The 13,043-nt window shown below is 54.3% G+C and overlaps 1 protein-coding gene across 2 annotated transcripts in view; it reads left to right on the forward strand.

The window, feature by feature from the left end:
- The first annotated feature begins 881 nt into the window (after positions 1 to 881).
- Positions 882 to 13,043, forward strand: part of SLC6A17 (solute carrier family 6 member 17) — a 49,613-nt gene continuing 37,451 nt past the window's right edge. Inside the window, exon 1 of one of the 2 annotated variants that reach the window (XM_077905804.1) lies at positions 882 to 994. The gene's annotated coding sequence lies outside the window, so the exon portion shown is untranslated. Of the gene's footprint in view, positions 995 to 9,435; positions 9,455 to 13,043 lie in introns of those variants that run through there. The other variant, XM_077905805.1, reaches the window with a different exon arrangement.

Genomic DNA, 13,043 nt, shown 5'->3' on the forward strand with positions numbered 1-13,043 from the left:
AGGTTCCGCCGCGGTTCCGAGATCCTCGCAGTCCCCGCCGCCCACGGCATGCAGGAGGAGCTCAGCGGAACTGTATGGAAGATCGTCTGCCCTGGGAAGGCTGTTGCAGGGAGGGAGGATGGAAGGACCGTGGTGCTGGGGGCCGCGCTGTGGAGAAGGCGCTGCAGGGGCCCGGAGGGGAGTGTCTAGGCCCAGGCCTACGGCCTTGGCTGGGGCAGAGTTCGCGGAGGAAGGCCACGGAGCTGCTCCTGGAAACGCCAAGAAATAAGGCCTTTGGCCATCGGGGCGCCTTCCTCTCTGAGGATGGGAGCCCTGGTGGTGCTGCCCCAGGGTTTGGGTCCCGCGGGGGCCTCGGGGGGCCGCTCGGGGTTAGCCCCTCTCCCCGCCCCCCTCTCCCCCTCCCTGCCCCCCCTTCCTCTCCCTGCCCCCCTCCCTGTCCTTCTCGGTGCCCCCCGCCCCCCCCCCCCCCCCCCCGCAGCCTGCGTCGTCGGCCATCAGAGCCTCGCTCGCGGCCCCGGAGCCTCGCACTGACGCGGCCCGCGCGTGAGTCAGGCCTGCGTCACGGCGCCCCGCCGCCAGGGCGGCCTCTCGGGAAGCGAGGGAACCGTGCGCGCCGCGCTCCGCCCCGCTCGGTGCGTTCCGCTCCGCAGAGCCCGCGCGGCCCGGGCGCAGGGAGGGCGGCCCTCGGCGCGGGCGACCGCACCCCACGCGCTCCGCGGCCCCTGGCCCCGCGCCCCGCGCCCCCGGGGGCTCGAGCGCGCGGCGGGCGGATCCGGGCCCCGCGGCGAGGAGGCGGCGAGGAGCGAGCAGAGCCGCGTGCGCGGACGCGCGGCCCCGGGTCCCCTCGCAGCCCGGCCGCCGCCGCCGCCGCCGCCGCCGCCGCCGCCGCCGCCCTCGGGCCGCCCGGGAGGGACCTGCGCCCGCCGCCGTCGGGGACGCGGCCTCCCTCCCGGCTGCAGCGCGGCCAGTCCGCGCGACGGCGCCCGCCCGCCAGGTGAGTCGCCGGCCCCGCAGCCAGGTGGGCCCCCGGAGGCCGCGCCGGCCCGCGCTCGGCCCGCTCCTCCCGCCCCGGGAGCCCCGGGAGCCCCGGCCACCGCGCGGAGCCGCAGGAGGGCGGCGGGGGCGGGGGCGGGGGCGGGCCGGGGCGCGGCGGGGGGGCCCGCGGGGACCCCGCGACCTTGGGGAGCGCCGCACCGGGCGGCCGCCGCTGAGCGGGAGCCGGCGGGGAGCCCTCCCCCGGGGAAGCGCGCCGGGAAGCGGCCGACGGGCGAGCGCGGGGCGCGGGGCGCGGGGCGGAGGGCGCCCCCCAGGCTGGGCCTCGCGGCTCCCCGCGCCCCGCGTGCGCCGCCTGCGGAGGGCCGCGGCCCTGGGCCGCCGGGAAGGAGCCTGGCGCGGTAGAGCTCCAAGGGCCCCGCCTGCCGCGGCTGCTAGTGTTCAGAAATCCCGAGGCCACTCACCTAACAGGACCCCGTCGCTGTCAAGTGGAGTCAAAAAAAAAAATGTTGTTTTTTTTTTTAAAACCCCATTCCCCTTTCCTTCTTTGAAAAATATTTAGGAATTCGGAAATTTCTAACCAGGGCTACCTTGGAGGCAGTCCAGCTGTGACAGTGAGGCAGGCGGGTTGGGTTGGAGAGACTGGGCAGTGGGACAGAGAAGAAAGATCCTTGTGAGGGCACTGTCCTTAAAAGGAACTTCCAGAAGCTAAGAAAATCCTTTAATGGCTCCCAAAATATTCAACAAAAACTTTAGTTGGAGCCCGTTAGGCTGTCCTGGACACACGGATTGATGTCTGGAGAACAAGGTCACAGAGTGTTGACATTAACAGTGAAGGATTCTTATATTTCATGCTGTGCTTTACATTATCCCAGGTCCAGTGGGGTGGACCCATCACCCAAGCAGGAAGGGCTTTGAGGTCACACCTGATTGTCCTTGGCTGTGGCCTATCCACTGGGACCACGAGAGGTTTCGGCTCTTCGGCTGCCTTTTTCTCTAACCAAGCAGCTGTAGCTCTAAGTAGGTGGTGAGTTGCAGCTCCACCTGGAGAGCGAGTGACTCAGTGCAGGAGGCACATCGTGCCCATCAACTCTGACTGGAGTGAGTTCGTTTGGCCTGAGTCACACACAGAGTTGTGTATCAGCTATTTGTGAGTTCAGTGGAGTTCTTTGCAAGCAGGAATGCCCAGAGCTCCCCGGATTTTGGGGTCACAGACTAGAAGTGGGCAAGTGTTCAGAGTGAGCACAGGCTCCCTGGCTCCTGGGCAGGAGTCCTGGAACTCTGACCTCACAGGAAAGGGAACCAGAGCCAGGTTGGGGTGGAGGGATTGGAGGAGAGGCTGCGATTGTGGTCAGAGGTGGGCCCAGTGCCCCGCCATGTGCCAGTGACCTTGGGCAAGTCACTTTACCTCTGGAGCCTTGGTTTTCTCAGTTATAAGATAGCCTACGGTGCTTCCTCAGGCTTATTTTGAGCCCAGGCTGGACACCTGGCAGATGCTCACAAAATGTTGATCCCTCACCCCTTTCTTTATGGCTCTTAACCAGTGGTGGTTCTCTCTCTCCCTGCCCTTGTGCCTTGGTGTGAGAGAGGGTGTGGAACAAATGAAAGTGTCAGGGCTTCACATGTGGTTGAGAAGGACCCATAATTCAGCTCAAACTGACCTCTGCCCAGCCTTCAGGTCTCCTCAGTAGGAGCAGGGTCGTGGGGGGGCTGCGTAGAGGCTGCGCAGTGGCGGGCAGAGCTACGCTGGGCCTGATGGGTGTCCTTGGCTGTCTGCAACAGCTCTGGGGCGAGATTCCCACACAGACCTTGATGCCTTAGGATCGTGCCTGGCTGTGGTCTGCTCTCAAGTTGTGGCATTTGCTAGGTGGACTTCAGGGGTCCCCTGCCCTTAGATCAGATCTTGCCATCCTCCCCCACACCTGTCCTATCCATCATGGAGTTGGAAGCCACATGGCAACCATCCTGGAGAGGAAAGAAGTGTGTCTCCTGCCTTCTCTGAGGGATCCTGGCCCCTCGCTCTTTCTTTCTGTGACGTGTTAGACTTGGTGCTGAGCTAAGATGCGTGTGCCTCAAGAGCGAAGGCAATAAGGGCATCCCCAGTGCAGCAAAAGAGACTCCGGTCTACTGCTGACAGTGTGTATGTGGGGGGGGGGGCGGCGGGTACACGCACCCTGGATCAATGCCCTCCCCCACTGGAGGTGGGAGCAAATTTCAGAGATGAGGGGATTCTGGAGAAGCAGGCTCCTGCCCCTCCCCTCCCCTCCCCTCGTGCTCCTTTCCTGTCCACGTTAGCTGCAGCAGGGCAGTTCCGTCAGCAATCCCTTTAAGGCTGCTAAGCTAAGTAGCAGAAATAGTTTCAAGGGAAGATGGATTTGTGCTTTCTTCCTGGAAGCAGATCTGAGTTATTGCTCCCTCCTAGGCTGGGCAGCAAGAAGTTCTCACAGCCAAACATCTGGAGCACCAGGCTGGGAAAAGACTGTCACTCAGCCTCCACAAAGTCCTTTCACATCACCTTCCCCAACCTAGTGTCCCAGACTTCCAGAGGTCAGAAGCACAATACCACAGGTGGATCTGTATTAGTGCGCCACCCTAGACAGGCGGGCCAGTGACCTGTGCGGAAAGGCCTACTTGGTGTGGTTTTAGGAGGAGTGGCTGCAGCTCACGCCATGCCGGGCGCACAGTGATAATATCCAGGTTCTTACTGAGGCTCCCGTGCTGTGCTAAGTGCTTTATTCATACACCATCTCATTTAATCTTCGCTATGATCCCAGGAGATGGATATTGCTCTCTGCAGTTGACAGATGTGGGACTTGAGGTTCAGAGAGGTTTGATAATTTGCCCAAGGTCACACAGGTAGTGAGTGGCATCCGAGAATTTGAACTCAGGTCCGTCAGAACCAAACTTTATGCTCTTAACCACTCAAGTGACATGTCTTCATGTTAAGTTCTTCATAAATATTTGCTGGCTACCTAGGCATCTATCCAAACGGGTTATCTAAGTGCATGGGTCCAGTTCTTTAAGCTTGTGCCCCAAGGAAGGGGGAAATGAGGCTCCACTAATGGGAATTTGGTAAACAGTGAACATACCTAAACTTCCAAGGTTTGGGGAATATGGTCTGTGATGGCAGGTGGGTCCCAGGCTCCACTGTGGTGCTTTATTGTCCTGTCTGTCTTTTTCTTCCCAATCTCTACCACTCCTGACCTCATTCCTTAAAGTTCATCCAAGTCAGGGGTTGGTGCTGGAAGCAGTGAGGAAAGAGTCAGAGCAGGTTGGATGATGCCCTGAGGATTTCTGCATCTGCAGAATCAAGGACAGCCAGGCGCTGGTGGGAGCTCTGGTGTGTCAGGTTTCTCTGCTGGAAGAGTGCTTGCCAGGGATTTGCAGCAGTTTCTGGTGAGGCCCCAGACCCCAGAGCAAAACTGCTAACCCTCCAAGGTTATTTACAGCAGCTGCTGGCCTGGGCTGCTCAGAGGGATGCTGCTTGCCTCCTAGTCTTGTCCCATGGAGAGACCACTGTCCTCACCCCTGGGGCTTTGCCACTGGAATCCAAGGCTGCTCTGGGGAACTTGGCATCTAATTCTTCCTGCTTCTTCGTCTCTTCTCTCTCTGAGAAATCACCAGCCCTGGTAAAAACAGGCTTGCATTGTCCTATCTTACCTGGTATCTCCAAGCCTCCATTGATCTTGGGGAAGTTCTGTAGGTGCGGGTGGATAATTGGAGTATGAGTATTAATGGTCCCCCATCCCACCCCCCAGAGGACACAAAGAATTCTTCCAGAAGCCCTAGCTCCACAGGCAGCCATTTTGTGCAGACATATTCCTTTGAAAATTCATCCCTGGGTAGCTCAGCAGTTTAGTGCCTACCTTCAGCCCAGGGCAGGATCCTGGAGACCCGGGATCAAGTCCCATGTCGGGCTCCCTGCGTGGAGCCTGCTTCTCCCTCTGCCTGTGTCTCTGCCTCTCTCTCTCTCTCTCTCTCTGTGTGTGTGTCTCTCATGAATAAATAAATAAATAAATAAATAAATAAATAAATAAATAAATAAAATATTTAAAAATGAAAATTAAAATTCCCCCATCCCCCACCCCCATGACTAATTACTTATATTAAAACATTGTTCAATTTCAACTATGGATAAATCCAGTTATTTAAAAAAAAGAAAAACCTAGATATTCACTGAGTAAAAAAACTTACAGGTGAGAACATAAGCTCAGATGCAAGATAGATTGCTGTCCTGCATTATTCTCATGTTCATGACCAGGTATATTTTGTTGCAGAATGATTCTGGGTCAGGCAAGTCCTGGGCAACCTGAGTCTCCAACTTGGGAATTGACACTTAAAGCCCTGCTTTTACTCTGGGGCCTCATATGAAATGAAGGTGGGGCAGGCATGGGCAGGAGGATAATGCCCCAGCTCCTGGGCCCTGGGGTTATCTCACCTGCTGCATTTGTCCCACCGAGCTGCTGCTCGATCTTCCAAAGCTACTCAGGGTTTATTTGGAGATAACAAGTTGCCTCTCACTGTACTCCATCATTTCTAATTACTGGTTTAATTAGAATTTCCTCTGGATTCTGTGCACTACTAATTTGCCACCTATTCTTTTACTCGCAAATAGAATCTATTGGTCCACGCCCCCAAATTCCTGCTGGTTGCATTTTCTCTTTAATTATAAGACTCCTGGGCTCTTGTAGTTTTAAATCCCACTCCGTATCAGGAGCGTTGTTTGATAAAGCTACCTTTCAAGGAATGTGAACAGTCACCTGCTGGAGTGTGTCCACCAGGTGCTGCCAGGTGAGTATTCAGTGATGATGTGGACCTTCTCTTCCCTGGTGGTGGGGGGTGGGGGGCAACGGAAGGAGAGCATGTGCAACCCAGCATCAGCTTCCTGAATGGCCTGGTGGGCGCTGTCCACGGTCCTGGCACACCACTGAGATGACCTGCCTGCTAGGAATTTGGGGACTCCTTTAGAGCAGCTGGAAGGAATATCCTTGAGTTCCCCAGCTTGCGTTATGTTGTTGGCTTTCGGAAAGGACCTGGCCAAATGAAGAAGCTCCTAACTTCAGGGAGAAATGGTGATAGAGGGACTCTTCTCACTGTTGACTTGCTGAATGAGATTCAAGTGTATCACTTTACAGTGCAGCATAGCACATTGGAGAATCTCCTCACCAGTGCCACAGTGGGTAGCATGTGGCCCAGAAATAATGATGCCTTCATCTCATGGAGTAGCCTGGAGTGGCCTAGAGTGGTACGGCCTCCTCCATTTACCCCAGTACGCCATACCTGTGTTCTCTCCTTTGTGTGTTATGACATACAAAAGATTGGAAAACACCAGTATATCGGAAAGAAAATGGGCTTCAGAGTTTGGGAGACCACAGTTTGAATCCCCACTCTTACACTTCATGGCAGGGTAATCTTGTACCTGATAGTTATCTTTCCTTAGCCTTGGCTTCTTTGTTTGTAAAATAAGAATTACTTTTTTTTATCCCAAGTTTTTTTTGGGATACATAATATATGTAAGTATAGCAGGTCTTCAGAAATACTCCTGGGGCGCCTGGATGGCTCAGTCAGTTGAGTGGCTGACTCTTGGTTTTGGTTCAGGTCATGATCTTGGGGTCATGGGATTGAACCCCACACTCAGCAGATAGTCTGCTTGTGGATTCTCTCTCTCCCTCTGCCTCTGCTCCTCGCCCTGCTCATGCACCTGCTCTCTCTCTCTTTCTCTCTCTCAAACAAATAAATAAAGTCTTTAAAAATACTTGCTCCCTTCAGTGTGATCTCAGCTGTCCTATTACCTGTTCCCAGTAGGAGCACTTCTCTACCAACCCCTCCACAAAACTGCACTGAGGGCTGGTGAGGAAACGGGTGCAAAACCCTTCTCACTGCCAGGACATCATTACTCCAAAGAGACATCCTGTTGGGACTGTAATTAAGGGTTTCTGATCACTATTCATTCAAGTGCTCTTCAGCAGTCTGGTGGGTAACTCAGGTAATTGGACCCCCTTGGTTCCCTCTGTCTCTCCATGAAACAAGACAAAATAGTGGCTTTAAGAAAATCCAGGTCAGAGAATTTGGGCAGATACTGTGAGGACCCATCTGTTACCACCGTGAGCCGCCTGTGGATGAGGAAATAAAGTAGTGAGGTTTTTGCTTGTTGCTCCTAGACATTTTATTTTCACACCTGATTTAAGAAACTAGTATCTTTTTCCAGTTGGGACAGTCCCATGGATCTTCTACCTGTCTGAGGCCTGGCGTGCTCTTCAGCATCTTGGGGCCCTCTGTTTCCCTCTCTCTTTAAAACCTAAACCTCACCCACCAACCTGGCTCAGGTCACCATCATCACCTCTTACCTACCCCTCCTGTTTCTGTATTTGTCCTATAGATCTCCTTAAAAACAGTTGGGTCACATGACTCCCCTGCTCAAAAACTTAAAACAGCTTCCTGTTAGCCTTGAAAGGAAACCTAGGCCTTTCCATGGCCTGCAAGTCCTGCCTGCTCTGGAGTCTAGCTGTCTTCCTGCCAGCAGTTCCCATTCTTCCCTGGCTTAGGCTGCTCTAGGCCCAGGCCCTTCTTTCTGGTCCTTGTACTCACCAAGCAGGCTGCCTCAGGGCCTTTGCACCTCCTATTCTCTCTGCCCTGAATGGTTTCTCAGGATATTTACATGGTTCATTCTCTCACTCTATCATGTCTTTTTTTTTTTTAAGATATATTTATTTATTCAGAGAGAGAGAGAGAGAGAGGCAGAGACACAGGCAGAGGGAGAAGCAGGCTCCATGCAGTGAGCTCAACGTGGGACTCAATTCCGGGACTCTGGGATCACACCCTGAGCTGAAAGCAGGCGCCAAACTGCTGAGCCACCCAGGGACCCCCTCACTCTATCAGGTCTTAATCAGAGTGTGCTTTCCTCTTCCCTCTATATTTTATAGCATCTTTGTCTCACTCACTCCATCCCCTCACATTCGGTACATATTTATGTGCTATCTATATATATACTATAGGTATGTGTCTATATATACAGTATTAATTATACATTTGTCTGATTTTTATATCTCACTTTACACTAGAATATAAATCACACAAGGGAGTTGCATTATTTGCTCTGGCATGGCACATAGTGTTCAGTAAACATTGAATGAAGGAAGTGGGCAGTGAGTTGGAGTACCAGGACCTACATCCCCCAACAACATCCTGCATCCTCGGGCACTCACGTGCTTGTCACACTCTGGTGCCCTGACAATGCACAGTGGGCAGCTGTGCTTCCAAACCTGGTCAAGCCCATTTCTCCCATGTGCTCACATGAAGAGGTGGCTGATGCAATTTTTTTTTTTAAGATTGTATTTATTTATTCATGAGAGACAGAGAGGGAGGCAGAGACACAGGCAGAAGGAGAAGCAGGCTTCATGCAGGGAGCCCAATGTGGGACTCGATCTCGGACCCTGGGATCATGACCTGAAGCAAAGGCAGATGCTCAACTGCTGAGCCATCCAGGCATCCCTGGTGCCAGTTTTTGATGTGTCATCTGCATTGTCTCATTTTATCCTCATGATGACTCTGTGAGATTGGGGCTGCCTTCTCCATCCAGATCCAGAAGCCGAGACCATAAGAGGTTGTATAGGACTCACAGCTAGTAAGTAGCCGCAGGACTCAAACCAGGCTTCCCTAGCTCCAAAACCCATCTTTCTGCGCTAGTGTTGTCAGATCCCAGAGTCAGACTGTGCTGGTGTGCACTCCTGTGTTTGACTTATATCTATGCAGCAGTTCCCTACTTCATCAATTCCAAGATGCATTTTTCTGTATGTTGTCACATCTTAAATTCAGGGCACAATGTACAACCAGTGGTGTTTCTAAATGGCTGTTGGTCAGGTGAAAACCTTCCACCAACCCTCTTTGCTAAGTTCAAGAAAGTGCCAACATCAAAGGATCTTAAGTTCAATGAAATTAGGTAACTAATCCCTTCGAACCTCTATTGCTTCATCTGTTGAATGGGAATAATTGTGGAACCAACCCCATACAGTTATGGGCAGGATTTAAGGAGACGATGTCTGCTCCCTACAGTGGCTGGTACAGAGCCAGCCCTCAAGAAGTATCTCCTGTGTGTTGTGGTGGTTGTTTATTGCTACACCCTCCTCTGACTTCCAAAGTTCCCTTAGCACCTAAATTCTGGCACAAGTTTAATGCATCTGTGGGGCAGCCATGGTGCTGCTTGCACCATGTTGCTTGCACACCCACCGGGCATGCCTTTCCCCCTCACATGAAATGGTCAAACTGAACCAAAAGATTTTGTTTGCACTAGCCCCACCCACATCTTCTCGTGTCAGTTCCTCCCCCTCTGGACCATCTGCCCCTTTTCTGCTTCCCTTCCTCCTTGACTAAGAAAACAGAAATACCGACTGCAGAGAACAAGTCTACAAATGCAACAGGAAGGTGACACAGGCCGAAGAAGGTTCTCCTGGCTCTTTTGCCGGTAGGTTCTTGTTTGGAATGGTCTCACTAGCCTAGCAGAATGCTCTGTGCCGAGACCGTGCCTGTCTAGGGTTTATTTCGCTGAGGTTAAGATGGACCCTGTCTACACAATGGAGAAAGTGAGGCACAAGGAGTAGATCCTTTATAAGAGGCAAACCGTCAGTGAATGCTGGCCAGGCTTCTTAGTTTACCTTTGCTTGAAACTGCCACTTCAGGGGAGTGCCTGGGTAGCTCACTGGGCTGGGCGTGCAACTCTTGGTTTCAGCTCGGGTCATGATCTCAGGGTCGTGGAATTGAGCCCCTTCTTGTCTCAGGCTCGCTGCTCAGCATGGAGTCTACTTGTCCCTCTGCCCCTGCTGGTGCTTTCTCTCTGTGTGTCAAATAAATAAATAAAGACCTTATTAAAAAATAAACTGCAACTTGGGGCAACTTTGGGGCATCATGTCTTCTTGGGATCAGAGTATTGCATCAGAAAATAGAAAAATTTTGGAGCTGGGAAATTCTATCAGACTATGGAAAATTTGGGAACTTTAAAATGCATCCGTTCATTAATCCACTCAATTCCTTCATCTATTTATTGAGCACATGTAACAGTAATACATGAGGATTTGGTCTTGCAGAGCCAAAAATGGTATTATTTGAGATATAAGTGGGAGACTAAAACACAAACCTGAAAAATCTATGAAATGTAGTCAGAAATGACCATTCTGTTTATTTGAATTCCCGATAAACTTTTCTTTTTCTTTCTCTTTCTACCCATGTGGTTACCAGATGCATTTGGTGGGTAAGCACTGTTTCCTATTTTACAGATGATTACAGAACAGAAAGCTGGCTTCCAAGTTCTGGGGTCTTTCCCACATGGGGAAAGGAGGGCTGCACCAGATTAGCGGCCCTGGTTGGGGCAGCCAGACACCTAGTAGGTTTAAATGTATCTGGGTCAAGTGTGTTAGCCTTTCACCCCTGCCTCTGTTTCAAGGTGAATGCAGCGGGTAGGATTTCAACAGGGGAAGCAAGTTGCTCTTGGAGGGTGAGATGGCAGGGACCCTGGAACATCCATGGGGACCCTGTTCTATCCTGTGTGTGGCAGACACGGGCTGAGCTGAGGCAGTGGCGGGTAGATGCAAAGCTGGGTGCACCTTGGTTTCTGCCTTTGGGGAGGTCCCTGTTTGTTTTAATTTTTTAGATTTTATTTATTTATTTGACAGAGAGAGAGAGAGAGAGCACAACAGGGGGAGTGGCAGGCAGAGGGAGAGAGAGGGAGAAGCAGGCTCCCTGCAGAGCAGAGAGCCCAGTGCAGGGCTCGATCCGAGGACCCTGGATCATGACCTGAACCAAAGGCAGACACTTAACCAACCAAGCCCCCAGGTGCCCCCAGGAGCTCCCTGTTTAGAAGAGGAATCAGAGATGCATGCAAGTAGCTATACTAGAAAGCCAAATGGTAAAAGTGTGAAAGAGTATTTATTTCGTGCCGAGTAGGGGAAAGAAAGGTGCACTAATCCCCACTTAGAGCATCACTGAACGTGTCAGAGGCGAGGCAGTGGACCTTGAGCTGCTTCTTCAAAGACTGGAAGCTTCAGTAGGCAGAGGCTGGGGAGGGCTTCATGCAGGGGGAGGGGAGAGATGGCAGCTGAGGCTAGGGAATGGAGGCACCCAGTGGTGGAGCTGCCGTGCATCTGGCGAGGGCCATGGGCTCTCTCCAGGAGGCAGTGGGCTGGGGCCACCGGGCATTTCAGGAAGCTGCCTCTGAAGGCCCAGAGGAGAGCGACTGCTGCAGGAGTCTGGCTGAGAAAGGGTCTGAGCTGCAGCCCAGCGGTGGGAGCGAGGACAGAGCCAAAGCTGCTGTAGGGCTCTGGGCCCTCAGGATGGGGGGCAGGGGGGGTCAAGAACGCAGCTGGTGGGGAAAATCCAAGGAGAGCAGCCATCAGGACCTGCCAGGGCCTGTCAGGAGCAGTTTGCCCTGGGTGACTGCCAGAAGCTTCGATAAAACAAGTAAAAATAATTTGTAGGACAATTTGTGTGTCTGATAACAGTCCGACCTGTTTTGGGCTCTGTCGAAGCCCAGGGGCTCTGAGGTAATTAGGAGAAGTGTTCGGGCCACCACCTGCTTGTCACATGGAAATCAGGAGGCTGTGGAGCCTGCGACAGGGACCCGGACAGGGACCCCAACCTTGCTTCCTTCCCACCACCGGGCAGCCAGGTGGGCCCCTCCCTCCCCTCCCTCCCCGCCCCTCGCTTCCCCCTCCCCTCCCCTCCCCAGGCTCCTCCTGGCTCTCCATCCGGAGGTCTGTGGGAAGTGGTGCACTGTCCCCAGAACCAGACCGGAGGGTGGCAAAACAAGGTCCCAGGGGACTCCGGTGGGGGGGGGGGGTGCTGGGCGTCTGTAGTCCCCGGGGCTTCCGGCTCTCCCGAAGATGGGCCCCGCCACGCAGGTCCCCTGGGAGGCGGCTTGGAGGGTGAGTGGGTCCCCTGAGTTCATCCCCTGCGTTACCTGGTGCATCCCTGCCAAACAAGAGAGGCGCTGAGCCCAGGAAGGGGTGCTTGGGGAGCTGCTGGATGCCGCCTTCCAGGAGGCTGCCCCTGGCTGCTGGGGCTGGAGGGGCTGGGTCTGGCCTCTGCCCAGGGGAGCAGCCGCCCCCGAGGTGGCTGCGAGGGCCAAGCTGGGAGAGCTGCTGCGGGCGTCGGCTCTCTGGCACCCGGTAGGTTTACCTGTCTGCTTCCTACTCACACTCCTTTTTTTCCTTTCCAAGAAGATTCACAGTTCACTCCCTCGACGATGCTCCTCTCACATGCTCTTCTGAGCTGTGAGCTGCGTCTGTTGCTAAGTGACTGGCCTGGCCGGGGGCTTCCTCAGCTCTCGAGCCCCCTGCTTTGTGCTTTAGGTCACTGAGGCATCCCTCTTGGAGCGCACCCCAGAGCACCATCGTCTGACTATTGCTCACGAAAGCAACTTTCGGTGCCCCAGCTGCCCCAGGGGCATAATTCGAGTCTGGCTGGGCAGGCTGCCTCAGCATCACCAGGCCTGCAGGGTCAAGTGTCCATGGTCATGCCTTGCTCACACCCGTGTGCAGGGGGACACCCCCTGGATGTATACGGAGCTGAACAGTGCCTCAGAGACCATGCTCACCAACCCATTTTACACACGGGAAAGCTGAGGCCTAGCGAGGGCAGGGCAGTGGTGTCCGCGTGCATGGTTGGTGGTCGGTCAGGACCGGCGCCTGGCTGGCCTCCCGATACCCGGATCGTGGCTGGCTCCCTGGACTGCAAAGTCAGGGGGCAGAGAGAAACCTGGGCCTTCTCTGATCCCGGTGCTTGTCACGGGTAACGCTTCGGGGCTGTGGGCTGGGCCGTGTTGGACCACCACCCCCCTCCCCACCCGGTCTGAAAGCTGCGTCTCATGGGTGCAGGGAGCTGGGCTGCGGGGGGAGGCCTGCTCCCCGTCACTGGTGCCACAGCCTCTTTCAAACAGGGAGGCAGCGCAGGAGCTCAGAGACGTGGGTGCCGACAGCCACGTGATGTGAGTCGGTGCTGCCTGCCCTGGGGCATGGCTGTCCCCCTCGCCTCCCAGGGGCTGAGGATCCAGTGGGGCGCCA

Source organism: Canis aureus, chromosome 8 (genome assembly GCF_053574225.1).
Source record: "Canis aureus isolate CA01 chromosome 8, VMU_Caureus_v.1.0, whole genome shotgun sequence".
Classification (NCBI taxonomy): Eukaryota; Metazoa; Chordata; class Mammalia; order Carnivora; family Canidae; genus Canis; species Canis aureus.